This window comes from Salvelinus alpinus, chromosome 22 (genome assembly GCF_045679555.1).
Source record: "Salvelinus alpinus chromosome 22, SLU_Salpinus.1, whole genome shotgun sequence".
NCBI lineage: Eukaryota > Metazoa > Chordata > Actinopteri > Salmoniformes > Salmonidae > Salvelinus > Salvelinus alpinus.
In genome coordinates, this window is record NC_092107.1 from 31,074,981 (window position 1) to 31,088,233 (window position 13,253).

Genomic DNA, 13,253 nt, shown 5'->3' on the forward strand with positions numbered 1-13,253 from the left:
TTCTAAAAGTGACTACCTCCACACTTTAGTCTGTTCTAGAAGTGACTACCTCCACACTGTACTCTGTTCTAGTAGTGACAACCTCCATCCCTTAGTCTGTTCTACAAGTGACTACCTCCACAATTAAGTCTGTTCCAACATTTACTCCGTCAACACTTTAGTTTGTTCTAGCAGTGACTACCTCCCCACTTTACTCTGTTTTAGCAGTGACTACCTCCACACTTTTGTCTGTTCCAAAATTTACTCCGTGTCACGATCGTCGTAACTTTGAGGAAGAGTGGACCAAGGCGCAGCGTGATAACAATACATCCTTCTTTATTATTAAGAAGACGAACACGAATACTTATATAAACGAACAAAACAACAAACAGACGACCGTGAAGCTATTCAAACAAATAGTGCTGACACTAAACACTACACATAGACAATTACCCACAATAGCCTAATGCCTATGGCTGCCTTAAATATGGCTCCCAATCAGAGACAATGAAAGACAGCTGTCTCTGATTGAGAACCATTCAGGCAACCATAGACTTACCTAGACACCTACACTAAACACAACCCCATAACCTCTACAAAACCCCCTATACAATACAACCACCCAAGACGAGACAAATACACACAAACATCCCCCCTGTCACACCCTGACCTAACCAAAATATTACAGAAAACAAAGAATACTAAGGCCAGGGCGTGACACTCCGTCAACACTTTAGTATGTTCTAGTAGTGACAACCTCCACCCTTTAGTCTGTTCTAGTAGTGACTACCTCCACACTTTACTCTGTTCTAGTAGTGACTACCTCCACCCTTTAGTCTGTTCTAGTAGTGACTACCTCCACACTTTACTCTGTTCTAGTAGTGACTACCTCCACCCTTTAGTCTGTTCTAGTAGTGACTACCTCCACACTTTACTCTGTTCTAGTAGTGACTACCTCCACCCTTTAGTCTGTTCTAGTAGTGACTACCTCCACACTTTACTCTGTTCTAGTAGTGACTACCTCCACACTTTAGTATGTTCTAGTAGTGACTACCTCCACACTTTACTCTGTTCTAGTAGTGACTACCTCCACACTTTAGTATGTTCTAGTAGTGACTACCTCCACACTTTACTCTGTTCTAGTAGTGACTACCTCCACACTTTACTCTGTTCTAGTAGTGACTACCTCCACACTTTAGTCTGTTCTAACAGTGACTACCTAGAAACTTTAGTCTGTTCTAAAAGTGACTACCTCCACACTTTAGTCTGTTTTAGCAGTGACTACTTCAACACTTTAGTCTGTTCTAAAAGTGACTACCTCCACACTTTAGTCTGTTTTAGCAGTGACTACTTCAACACTTTAGTCTGTTCTAAAAGTGACTACCTCCACACTTTAGTATGTTCTAGCAGTGACTACTTCAACACTTTAGTCTGTTCTAAAAGTGACTACCTCCACACTTTAGTATGTTCTAGCAGTGACTACTTCAACACTTTAGTCTGTTCTAAAAGTGACTACCTCCACACTTTAGTCTGTTTTAGCAGTGACTACTTCAACACTTTAGTCTGTTCTAAAAGTGACTACCTCCACACTTTAGTATGTTCTAGCAGTGACTACTTCAACACTTTAGTCTGTTCTAAAAGTGACTACCTCCACACTTTAGTCTGTTTTAGCAGTGACTACTTCAACACTTTAGTCTGTTCTAAAAGTGACTACCTCCACACTTTAGTATGTTCTAGCAGTGACTACTTCAACACTTTAGTCTGTTCTAAAAGTGACTACCTCCACACTTTAGTATGTTTTAGCAGTGACTACTTCAACACTTTAGTCTGTTCTAAAAGTGACTACCTCCACACTTTAGTCTGTTCTAAAAGTGACTACCTCCACACTTTAGTCTGTTTTAGCAGTGACTACCTCCACACTTTAGTCTGTTTTAGCAGTGACTACCGAAACACTTTATTATTTTTGAGATGTGACTACCTCCACACTTTACTCTGTTCTAGTAGTGACTACCTCCACACTTTACTATGTTCTAGTAGTGACTACCTCCACACTTTAGTCTGTTCTAGTAGTGACTACCGCCACACTTTAGTCTGTTCTAGTAGTTACTACCTCCACACTGTACTCTGTTCTAACAGTGACTACCTAGAAATTTTAGTCTGTTCTAAAAGTGACTACCTCCACACTTTAGTCTGTTCTAGCAGTGACTACCTCAGCACTTCAGTCTGTTCTAGCTGTGACTACTTCCACACTTTAGTCTGTTCCAGTAGTGACTACCTCCACACTTTAGTCTGTTCTAGCAGTGACTACCTCAGCACTTCAGTCTGTTCTAGCTGTGACTACTTCCACACTTTAGTCTGTTCCAGTAGTGACTACCTCCACACTTTAGTCTGTTCTAGTAGAGTCTACCGCCACACTTAAGTCTGTTCTAATAGTGACTACCTCCACACTTTAGTCTGTTCTACCTCCACTTTATTCTGTACCTCCTCACTTTTGTCTGTTGTAATAGTGACTACCTCCACACTTTAGTCTGTTCTACCTCCAGTTTATTCTGTACCTCCAAACTTTAGTTTGTTCTAGAAGTGACTACCTCCACACTTTTGTCTGTTCTAGTGGTGAATACCTCTACACTTTAGTCTGTTCTAGTAGTGTCTACCGCCACACTTTAGTCTGTTCTAATAGTGACTACCTCCACACTTTAGTCTGTTCTACCTCCAGTTTATTCTGTACCTACACACTTTAGTTTGTTCTAGAAGTGACTACCTCCACACTTTTGTCTGTTCTAGTGGTGACTACCTCTACACTTTAGTCTGTTCTAGTAGTGACTACCTCCACACTTTAGTATGTTCTAGTAGTGACTACCTCTACACTTTAGTCTGTTCTAGTAGTGACTACCTCCACACTTTAGTATGTTCTAGTAGTGACTACTTCAACACTTTAGTCTGTTCTAGCAGTGACTACTTCCACACCTTACTCTGTTTTAGCAGTGACTACCTAAACACTTTAGTATGTTCTAGTAGTGACTACCTCCACACTTTAGTATGTTCTAGTAGTGACTACCTCTACACTTTAGTCTGTTCTAGTAGTGACTACCTCCACACTTTAGTATGTTCTAGTAGTGACTACCTCCACCCTTTAGTCTGTTCTAGCAGTGACTACTTCCACACCTTACTCTGTTTTAGCAGTGACTACCTAAACACTTTATTATTTTTGAGATGTGACTACCTCCACACTTTACTCTGTTCTAGTAGTGACTACCTCCACACTTTACTCTGTTCTAGTAGTGACTACCGCCACACTTTACAATGTTCTAGTAGTGACTACCTCCACACTTTAGTCTGTTCTAGTAGTGACTACCTCCACACTTTACTCTGTTCTAGTAGTGACTACCTCCACACTTTACTATGTTCTAGTAGTGACTACCGCCACACTTTAGTCTGTTCTAGTAGTGACAACCTCCACACTTTACTCTGTTCTAGTAGTTACTACCTCCACACTGTACTCTGTTCTAACAGTGACTACCTAGAAACTTTAGTCTGTTCTAAAAGTGACTACCTCCACACTTTAGTCTGTTCTAGCAGTGACTACCTCAGCACTTCAGTCTGTTCTAGTTGTGACTACTTCCACACTTTAGTCTGTTCCAGTAGTGACTACCGCCACACTTAAGTCTGTTCTAATAGTGACTACCTCCACACTTTAGTCTGTTCTAGTAGTGACTACCTCCACACTTTACTCTGTTCTAGTAGTGACTACCTCCACACTTTACTATGTTCTAGTAGTGACTACCTCCACACTTTACTCTGTTCTAGTAGTTACTACCTCCACACTGTACTCTGTTCTAACAGTGACTACCTAGAAACTTTAGTCTGTTCTAAAAGTGACTACCTCCACACTTTAGTCTGTTCTAGCAGTGACTACCTCAGCACTTCAGTCTGTTCTAGCTGTGACTACTTCCACACTTTAGTCTGTTCCAGTAGTGACTACCTCCACACTTAAGTCTGTTCTAATAGTGACTACCGCCACACTTTAGTCTGTTCTAATAGTGACTATCTCCACACTTTAGTCTGTTCTACCTCCACTTTATTCTGTACCTCCTCACTTTTGTCTGTTGTAATAGTGACTACCTCCACACTTTAGTCTGTTCTACCTCCAGTTTATTCTGTACCTCCACACTTTAGTCTTTTCTAAAAGTGACTATCTCCACACTTTAGTCTGTTCTAGTGGTGACTCCCTTCACACTTTAGTCTGTTCTAGTAGTGACTATCTACACACGTTAGTCTGTTCTAGTAGTGACTCCCTTCACACTTTAGTCTGTTCCAACTGTGATTACCTCCACATTTTAGTCTGTTCCAGTAGTGACTTCCTCCACCCTTTAGTCTGTTCTAGTAGTGACTACCTCCACACTTTACTATGTTCTAGTAGTGACTACCTCCACACTTTACTCTATTCTAGTAGTGACTACCTCCACACTTTAGTCTGTTCTAGTAGTGACTACCTCCACACTTTACTATGTTCTAGTAGTGACTACCTCCACACTTTAATCTGTTTTAGCAGTGACTACCTCCACCATTTAGTCTGTTCTAGTAGTGACTACCTCCACACTTTACTATGTTCTAGTAGTGACTACCTCCACACTTTACTCTATTCTAGTAGTGACTACCTCCACACTTTAGTCTGTTCTAGTAGTGACTACCTCCACACTTTACTATGTTCTAGTAGTGACTACCTCCACACTTTAGTCTGTTTTAGCAGTGACTGCCTCCACACTTTAGTCTGTTTTAGCAGTGACTGCCTCCACACTTTAGTGTAACGGAATTCCTCCTCCTCTTCATCCGAAGAGGAGGAGCAGGGATTCGACCAAAACGCAGCGTTGTCATAGGACATAATGAATTTATTGAACAAGACAAAAACGAACTATACTTGAATAACTAACAAAATAACAAACGACGTAGACAGACCTGGACATGCGAACTTACATACAACGAAGAACTCACGAACAGGAAAATGACTACACAAAAGAACGAACGTACAAACAAACCGAGACAGTCCCGTGTGGCGCGACAAACACAGACACAGGAGACAACCACCCACAACAATCAATGTGAAAACACCTACCTTAATATGGCTCTCAATCAGAGGAAATGAAAACCACCTGCCTCTAATTGAGAACCATATCAGGTCACCCTTTACCAACATAGAAACACATAACATAGACTGCCCACCCAAACTCACGCCCTGACCGACTAACACATACAAAATAATAGAAAACCGGTCAGGAACGTGACATTTAGTCTGTTTTAGCAGTGACTGCCTCCACACTTTAGTCTGTTTTAGCAGTGACTGCCTCCACACTTTAGTGTAACGGAATTCCTCCTCCTCTTCATCCGAAGAGGAGGAGCAGGGATTCGACCAAAACGCAGCGTTGTCATAGGACATAATGAATTTATTGAACAAGACAAAAACGAACTATACTTGAATAACTAACAAAATAACAAACGACGTAGACAGACCTGGACATGCGAACTTACATACAACGAAGAACTCACGAACAGGAAAATGACTACACAAAAGAACGAACGTACAAACAAACCGAGACAGTCCCGTGTGGCGCGACAAACACAGACACAGGAGACAACCACCCACAACAATCAATGTGAAAACACCTACCTTAATATGGCTCTCAATCAGAGGAAATGAAAACCACCTGCCTCTAATTGAGAACCATATCAGGTCACTCTTTACCAACATAGAAACACATAACATAGACTGCCCACCCAAACTCACGCCCTGACCGACTAACACATACAAAATAACAGAAAACCGGTCAGGAACGTGACATAACCCCCCCCCTCAAGGTGCGTACTCCGAACGCACCACCAAAAGTCTAGGGGAGGGTCTGGGTGGGCGTCTGACCACGGTGGTGGCTCAGGCTCTGGGCGATGTCCCCACCCCACCATAGTCAATCCCAGCTTACGTCTCCCCCTTCGAATGACCACCCTCATATTACACCCACTTATTTTAAAGGGTAACCTTAAGATAAGGGGCAGCACCGGGACAAGGGGCAGCACCGGGATAAGGTAGCTCAGGACAGAGAGATAGCTCAGGACAGAGAGGTAGGTCAGGATAGAGAGGTAGCTCAGGATAGAGGGGCAACTCCGGACTGAAGGGCAGCTCCGGACAGAGAGACAGCTCTGAACTGAGGGGCAGTTCTGGATAAATAGCAGCTCTGGGCTGAGGGGCAGCTCATGGCTGGCTGACGGCTCTGGACGCTCATGGCTGGCTGACGGCTCTGGACGCTCATGGCTGGCTGACGGCTCTGGACGCTCATGGCTGGCTGACGGCTCTGGACGCTCATGGCTCGCTGACGGCTCTGGCCGCTCATGGCTCGCTGACGGCTCTGGACGCTCATGGCTGGCTGACGGCTCTGGACGCTCATGGCTGGCTGACGGCTCTGGACGCTCATGGCTGGCTGACGGCTCTGGACGCTCATGGCTGGCTGACGGCTCTGGACGCTCATGGCTGGCTGACGGCTCTGGACGCTCATGGTTGGCTGACGGCTCTGGACGCTCATGGCTGGCTGACGGCTCTGGACGCTCATGGCTGGCTGACGGCTCTGGCAGATCCTGTCTGGTTGGCGGCTCTGGCAGATCCTGTCTGGTTGGCGGCTCTGGCAGATCCTGTCTGGTTGGCGGCTCTGGCAGATCCTGTCTGGTTGGCGGCTCTGGCAGATCCTGTCTGGTTGGCGGCTCTGGCAGATCCTGTCTGGTTGGCGGCTCTGGCAGATCCTGTCTGGTTGGCGGCTCTGGCAGATCCTGACTGACGAATGGCTCTAGCGGCTCCTGACTGACGACCGGCTCTGACGGCTCGGGACAGACGGGCGGCTCTAATGGCTCGGGACAGACGGATGGCTCAGACGGCACTGGGCAGACGGATGGCTCAGACGGCACTGGGCAGACGGATGGCTCAGACGGCACTGGGGAGACGGATGGCTCAGATGGCACTAGGCAGACGGATGGCTCAGATGGCACTGGGCAGACGGATGGCTCAGATGGCGCTGGGGAGACGGATGGCTCAGATGGCGCTGGGGAGACGGATGGCTCAGATGGCACTGGGCAGACGGACGGCTCTGGCCGGATGAGGCGCACTGTAGGCCTGGTGCGTGGTGCCGGAACTGGAGGCACCGGGCTAAGGACACGCACCTTCAGGCTAGTGCGGGGAGCAGGGACAGGGCACACTGGACTCTCAAAACGTACTATGGACCTGGTGCGTGGTACCGGCACTGGTGGCACCGGGCTGAGGGCACGCACATCAGGACGAGTACGGGGAGAAGGAACAGTGTGTACAGGGCTCTGGAGACGCACAGGTGGCTTAGTGCGTGGTGCCGGAACTGGAGGCACTGGGCTGGAGACACGCACCATAGGGAGAGTGCGTGGAGGAGGAACAGGGCTCTGGAAACGCACTGGAAGCCTGGTGCGTGGTACTGGGCTGGGGCGGGGAGGTGGCGCCGGAAATACCGGACCGTGCAGGCGTACTGGCTCCCTTGAGCATTGAGCCTGCCCAACCTTACCTGGCTGAATGCTCCCCGTCGCCCGACCAGTGCGGGGAGGTGGAATAACCCGCACCGGGCTATGTAGGCGAACCGGGGACACCATGCGTAAGGCTGGTGCCATGTATGCCGGCCCGAGGAGACGCACTGGAGACCAGACGCGTTGAGCCGGCTTCATGACACCTGGCTCAATGCCCAATCTAGCCCTACCAGTGCGGGGAGGTGGAATAACCCGCACCGGGCTATGAACACGTACAGGAGACACCGTGCGCTCTACTGCGTAACATGGTGTCTGCCCGTACTCCCGCTCTCCACGGTTAGCCTGAGAAGTGGGCGCAGGTCTCCTACCTGCCCTAGGCCCACTACCTCTTAGCCCCCCCCCAATACATTTTTGGGGTTTCTTCACGGGCTTCCAGCACGTCTCCTTGCTGCCTCCTCATACCACCGCTCTTGGGCTCTCGCTGCCTCCATCTCCTCACGAGCGCGGCGATATTCCCCAATATGTGCCCAGTGTCCTTTTCCCTCCATTACTTCCTCCCAAGTCCACGAGTCCTGATTACTTGGTCCCTGCTCGTAGTCCCGCTGCTTGGTCCGGGTTTGGTGGGTGGTTCTGTAACGGAATTCCTCAGGGATTCGACCAAAACGCAGCGTTGTCATAGGACATAATGAATTTATTGAACAAGACAAAAACGAACTATACTTGAATAACTAACAAAATAACAAACGACGTAGACAGACCTGGACATGCGAACTTACATACAACGAAGAACTCACAAAAAGGAAAATGACTACACAAAAGAACGAACGTACAAACAAACCGAGACAGTCCCGTGTGGCGCGACAAACACAGACACAGGAGACAACCACCCACAACAATCAATGTGAAAACACCTACCTTAATATGGCTCTCAATCAGAGGAAATGAAAACCACCTGCCTCTAATTGAGAACCATATCAGGTCACCCTTTACCAACATAGAAACACATAACATAGACTGCCCACCCAAACTCACGCCCTGACCGACTAACACATACAAAATAATAGAAAACCGGTCAGGAACGTGACATTTAGTCTGTTTTAGCAGTGACTGCCTCCACACTTTAGTCTGTTTTAGCAGTGACTGCCTCCACACTTTAGTGTAACGGAATTCCTCCTCCTCTTCATCCGAAGAGGAGGAGCAGGGATTCGACCAAAACGCAGCGTTGTCATAGGACATAATGAATTTATTGAACAAGACAAAAACGAACTATACTTGAATAACTAACAAAATAACAAACGACGTAGACAGACCTGGACATGCGAACTTACATACAACGAAGAACTCACGAACAGGAAAATGACTACACAAAAGAACGAACGTACAAACAAACCGAGACAGTCCCGTGTGGCGCGACAAACACAGACACAGGAGACAACCACCCACAACAATCAATGTGAAAACACCTACCTTAATATGGCTCTCAATCAGAGGAAATGAAAACCACCTGCCTCTAATTGAGAACCATATCAGGTCACTCTTTACCAACATAGAAACACATAACATAGACTGCCCACCCAAACTCACGCCCTGACCGACTAACACATACAAAATAACAGAAAACCGGTCAGGAACGTGACATAACCCCCCCCCTCAAGGTGCGTACTCCGAACGCACCACCAAAAGTCTAGGGGAGGGTCTGGGTGGGCGTCTGACCACGGTGGTGGCTCAGGCTCTGGGCGATGTCCCCACCCCACCATAGTCAATCCCAGCTTACGTCTCCCCCTTCGAATGACCACCCTCATATTACACCCACTTATTTTAAAGGGTAACCTTAAGATAAGGGGCAGCACCGGGACAAGGGGCAGCACCGGGATAAGGTAGCTCAGGACAGAGAGATAGCTCAGGACAGAGAGGTAGGTCAGGATAGAGAGGTAGCTCAGGATAGAGGGGCAACTCCGGACTGAAGGGCAGCTCCGGACAGAGAGACAGCTCTGAACTGAGGGGCAGTTCTGGATAAATAGCAGCTCTGGGCTGAGGGGCAGCTCATGGCTGGCTGACGGCTCTGGACGCTCATGGCTGGCTGACGGCTCTGGACGCTCATGGCTGGCTGACGGCTCTGGACGCTCATGGCTGGCTGACGGCTCTGGACGCTCATGGCTCGCTGACGGCTCTGGCCGCTCATGGCTCGCTGACGGCTCTGGACGCTCATGGCTGGCTGACGGCTCTGGACGCTCATGGCTGGCTGACGGCTCTGGACGCTCATGGCTGGCTGACGGCTCTGGACGCTCATGGCTGGCTGACGGCTCTGGACGCTCATGGCTGGCTGACGGCTCTGGACGCTCATGGTTGGCTGACGGCTCTGGACGCTCATGGCTGGCTGACGGCTCTGGACGCTCATGGCTGGCTGACGGCTCTGGCAGATCCTGTCTGGTTGGCGGCTCTGGCAGATCCTGTCTGGTTGGCGGCTCTGGCAGATCCTGTCTGGTTGGCGGCTCTGGCAGATCCTGTCTGGTTGGCGGCTCTGGCAGATCCTGTCTGGTTGGCGGCTCTGGCAGATCCTGTCTGGTTGGCGGCTCTGGCAGATCCTGACTGACGAATGGCTCTAGCGGCTCCTGACTGACGACCGGCTCTGACGGCTCGGGACAGACGGGCGGCTCTAATGGCTCGGGACAGACGGATGGCTCAGACGGCACTGGGCAGACGGATGGCTCAGACGGCACTGGGCAGACGGATGGCTCAGACGGCACTGGGGAGACGGATGGCTCAGATGGCACTAGGCAGACGGATGGCTCAGATGGCACTGGGCAGACGGATGGCTCAGATGGCGCTGGGGAGACGGATGGCTCAGATGGCGCTGGGGAGACGGATGGCTCAGATGGCACTGGGCAGACGGACGGCTCTGGCCGGATGAGGCGCACTGTAGGCCTGGTGCGTGGTGCCGGAACTGGAGGCACCGGGCTAAGGACACGCACCTTCAGGCTAGTGCGGGGAGCAGGGACAGGGCACACTGGACTCTCAAAACGTACTATGGACCTGGTGCGTGGTACCGGCACTGGTGGCACCGGGCTGAGGGCACGCACATCAGGACGAGTACGGGGAGAAGGAACAGTGTGTACAGGGCTCTGGAGACGCACAGGTGGCTTAGTGCGTGGTGCCGGAACTGGAGGCACTGGGCTGGAGACACGCACCATAGGGAGAGTGCGTGGAGGAGGAACAGGGCTCTGGAAACGCACTGGAAGCCTGGTGCGTGGTACTGGGCTGGGGCGGGGAGGTGGCGCCGGAAATACCGGACCGTGCAGGCGTACTGGCTCCCTTGAGCATTGAGCCTGCCCAACCTTACCTGGCTGAATGCTCCCCGTCGCCCGACCAGTGCGGGGAGGTGGAATAACCCGCACCGGGCTATGTAGGCGAACCGGGGACACCATGCGTAAGGCTGGTGCCATGTATGCCGGCCCGAGGAGACGCACTGGAGACCAGACGCGTTGAGCCGGCTTCATGACACCTGGCTCAATGCCCAATCTAGCCCTACCAGTGCGGGGAGGTGGAATAACCCGCACCGGGCTATGAACACGTACAGGAGACACCGTGCGCTCTACTGCGTAACATGGTGTCTGCCCGTACTCCCGCTCTCCACGGTTAGCCTGAGAAGTGGGCGCAGGTCTCCTACCTGCCCTAGGCCCACTACCTCTTAGCCCCCCCCCAATACATTTTTGGGGTTTCTTCACGGGCTTCCAGCACGTCTCCTTGCTGCCTCCTCATACCACCGCTCTTGGGCTCTCGCTGCCTCCATCTCCTCACGAGCGCGGCGATATTCCCCAATATGTGCCCAGTGTCCTTTTCCCTCCATTACTTCCTCCCAAGTCCACGAGTCCTGATTACTTGGTCGCTGCTCGTAGTCCCGCTGCTTGGTCCGGGTTTGGTGGGTGGTTCTGTAACGGAATTCCTCAGGGATTCGACCAAAACGCAGCGTTGTCATAGGACATAATGAATTTATTGAACAAGACAAAAACGAACTATACTTGAATAACTAACAAAATAACAAACGACGTAGACAGACCTGGACATGCGAACTTACATACAACGAAGAACTCACAAAAAGGAAAATGACTACACAAAAGAACGAACGTACAAACAAACCGAGACAGTCCCGTGTGGCGCGACAAACACAGACACAGGAGACAACCACCCACAACAATCAATGTGAAAACACCTACCTTAATATGGCTCTCAATCAGAGGAAATGAAAACCACCTGCCTCTAATTGAGAACCATATCAGGTCACTCTTTACCAACATAGAAACACATAACATAGACTGCCCACCCAAACTCACGCCCTGACCGACTAACACATACAAAATAACAGAAAACCGGTCAGGAACGTGACATTTAGTCTGTTTTAGCAGTGACTGCCTCCACACTTTAGTCTGTTTTAGCAGTGACTGCCTCCACTTTCCACCTCTTCCTCTGGGGCTTTCTCTCAGCTCCATGCCAATAGACGTCTTCCTTTTTAAAACCTTCTACTTCTCTACAATATGTAATCAATCTATCTCTGTCTCCCTCCTTTTCTCTTCTGTTCCCACACCTGTGGCTATATCTGTGGTTGGGAGAGTGGGTGGAGACAGCCTCATGTTTGCCATAACCACAACCCCTTCCTCCCTCCCTTTCCTTCCTTCTTTATTTCTTCCTTTCTTTTACTCAACACTTCACTTTCCCTCTGTCTCCAGTGTCAATCACTCCCTCCCACCCTACATTACTCTCCCTCTATCTGGTTCCCATGTCAACAGAGTAGCTTCTCTATGTGTCTGATTGTCTCAGGGTCACTAGCTTTGTTTGGGCATCTACATTCAGGAGGTGTTGGCGTGGTTTAAATAGTAATTTAGGTATGGTGTGGGCTCCGACACACAAGCCAAGTAGCTAACATGCGTTCAGACATGTGCGCGCACGCATGCACATACACACAGAGAGGAGACGGAGTTAGTTGTGGCCACAGGCAGTACAACACATTAAAGACTGAGCGAGACCCGCTTGAGCTCTCGGGTTGTGGGAGGAAATTGCTGATCCGCCCTGATATACAGTATGACATCAGAGAGAGTGTGTGGTAGTGTATGGGTGTCAGACATACGCTGCAGGGTAGGGAGAAACAGGCAGGGTGAAAGGAAAACAGCCTGGTCAAGAGAGGAGAGGAGGGGTTCTATCAATAACAGTGATGTCAGTGCAGGACCAAGAGAGGAGGTGAACAAGACAGTATAGAAATGATATACTAGAAAAGCTGTTTGAAAAAATATAGCCCAATAATGGACTAAAGGAGCCTAACGTTAGTCCTTAGTCTAAGGACCTTACATGTTCTGTTTAAAGGTGAATTGGCTCTGGAAGCCAACGTGAATCGATTCTTAATTACGGTATGGTTCTAGAAACATAAATCCCTCTACTTTCATATCGCATCAAAATAACTGTACACTTTTTTAACTGGTTTTAACACAGTTGCAGCTAACAGTGTTCTTCAGTGACAACATGTTTGTGGCGTCCTTCTACGGTTTACAAACAGGTGTTCGGAGACGCAGATAGCTAATTACCACAGGCAGTCCACTTCGGTCTGTTTTCAGTAAACACGCGCTGTAACATGGAGATATGGCAGTGTGGGAACCCTCACCCTATATAAGTGTGTATCAATTTAACCTTTTTCATGTTTTATTTCTCGCTAATACTAAAGATAAGATCCTTTTGCTTCCAAAACCTCAAGAGGTGCCTGT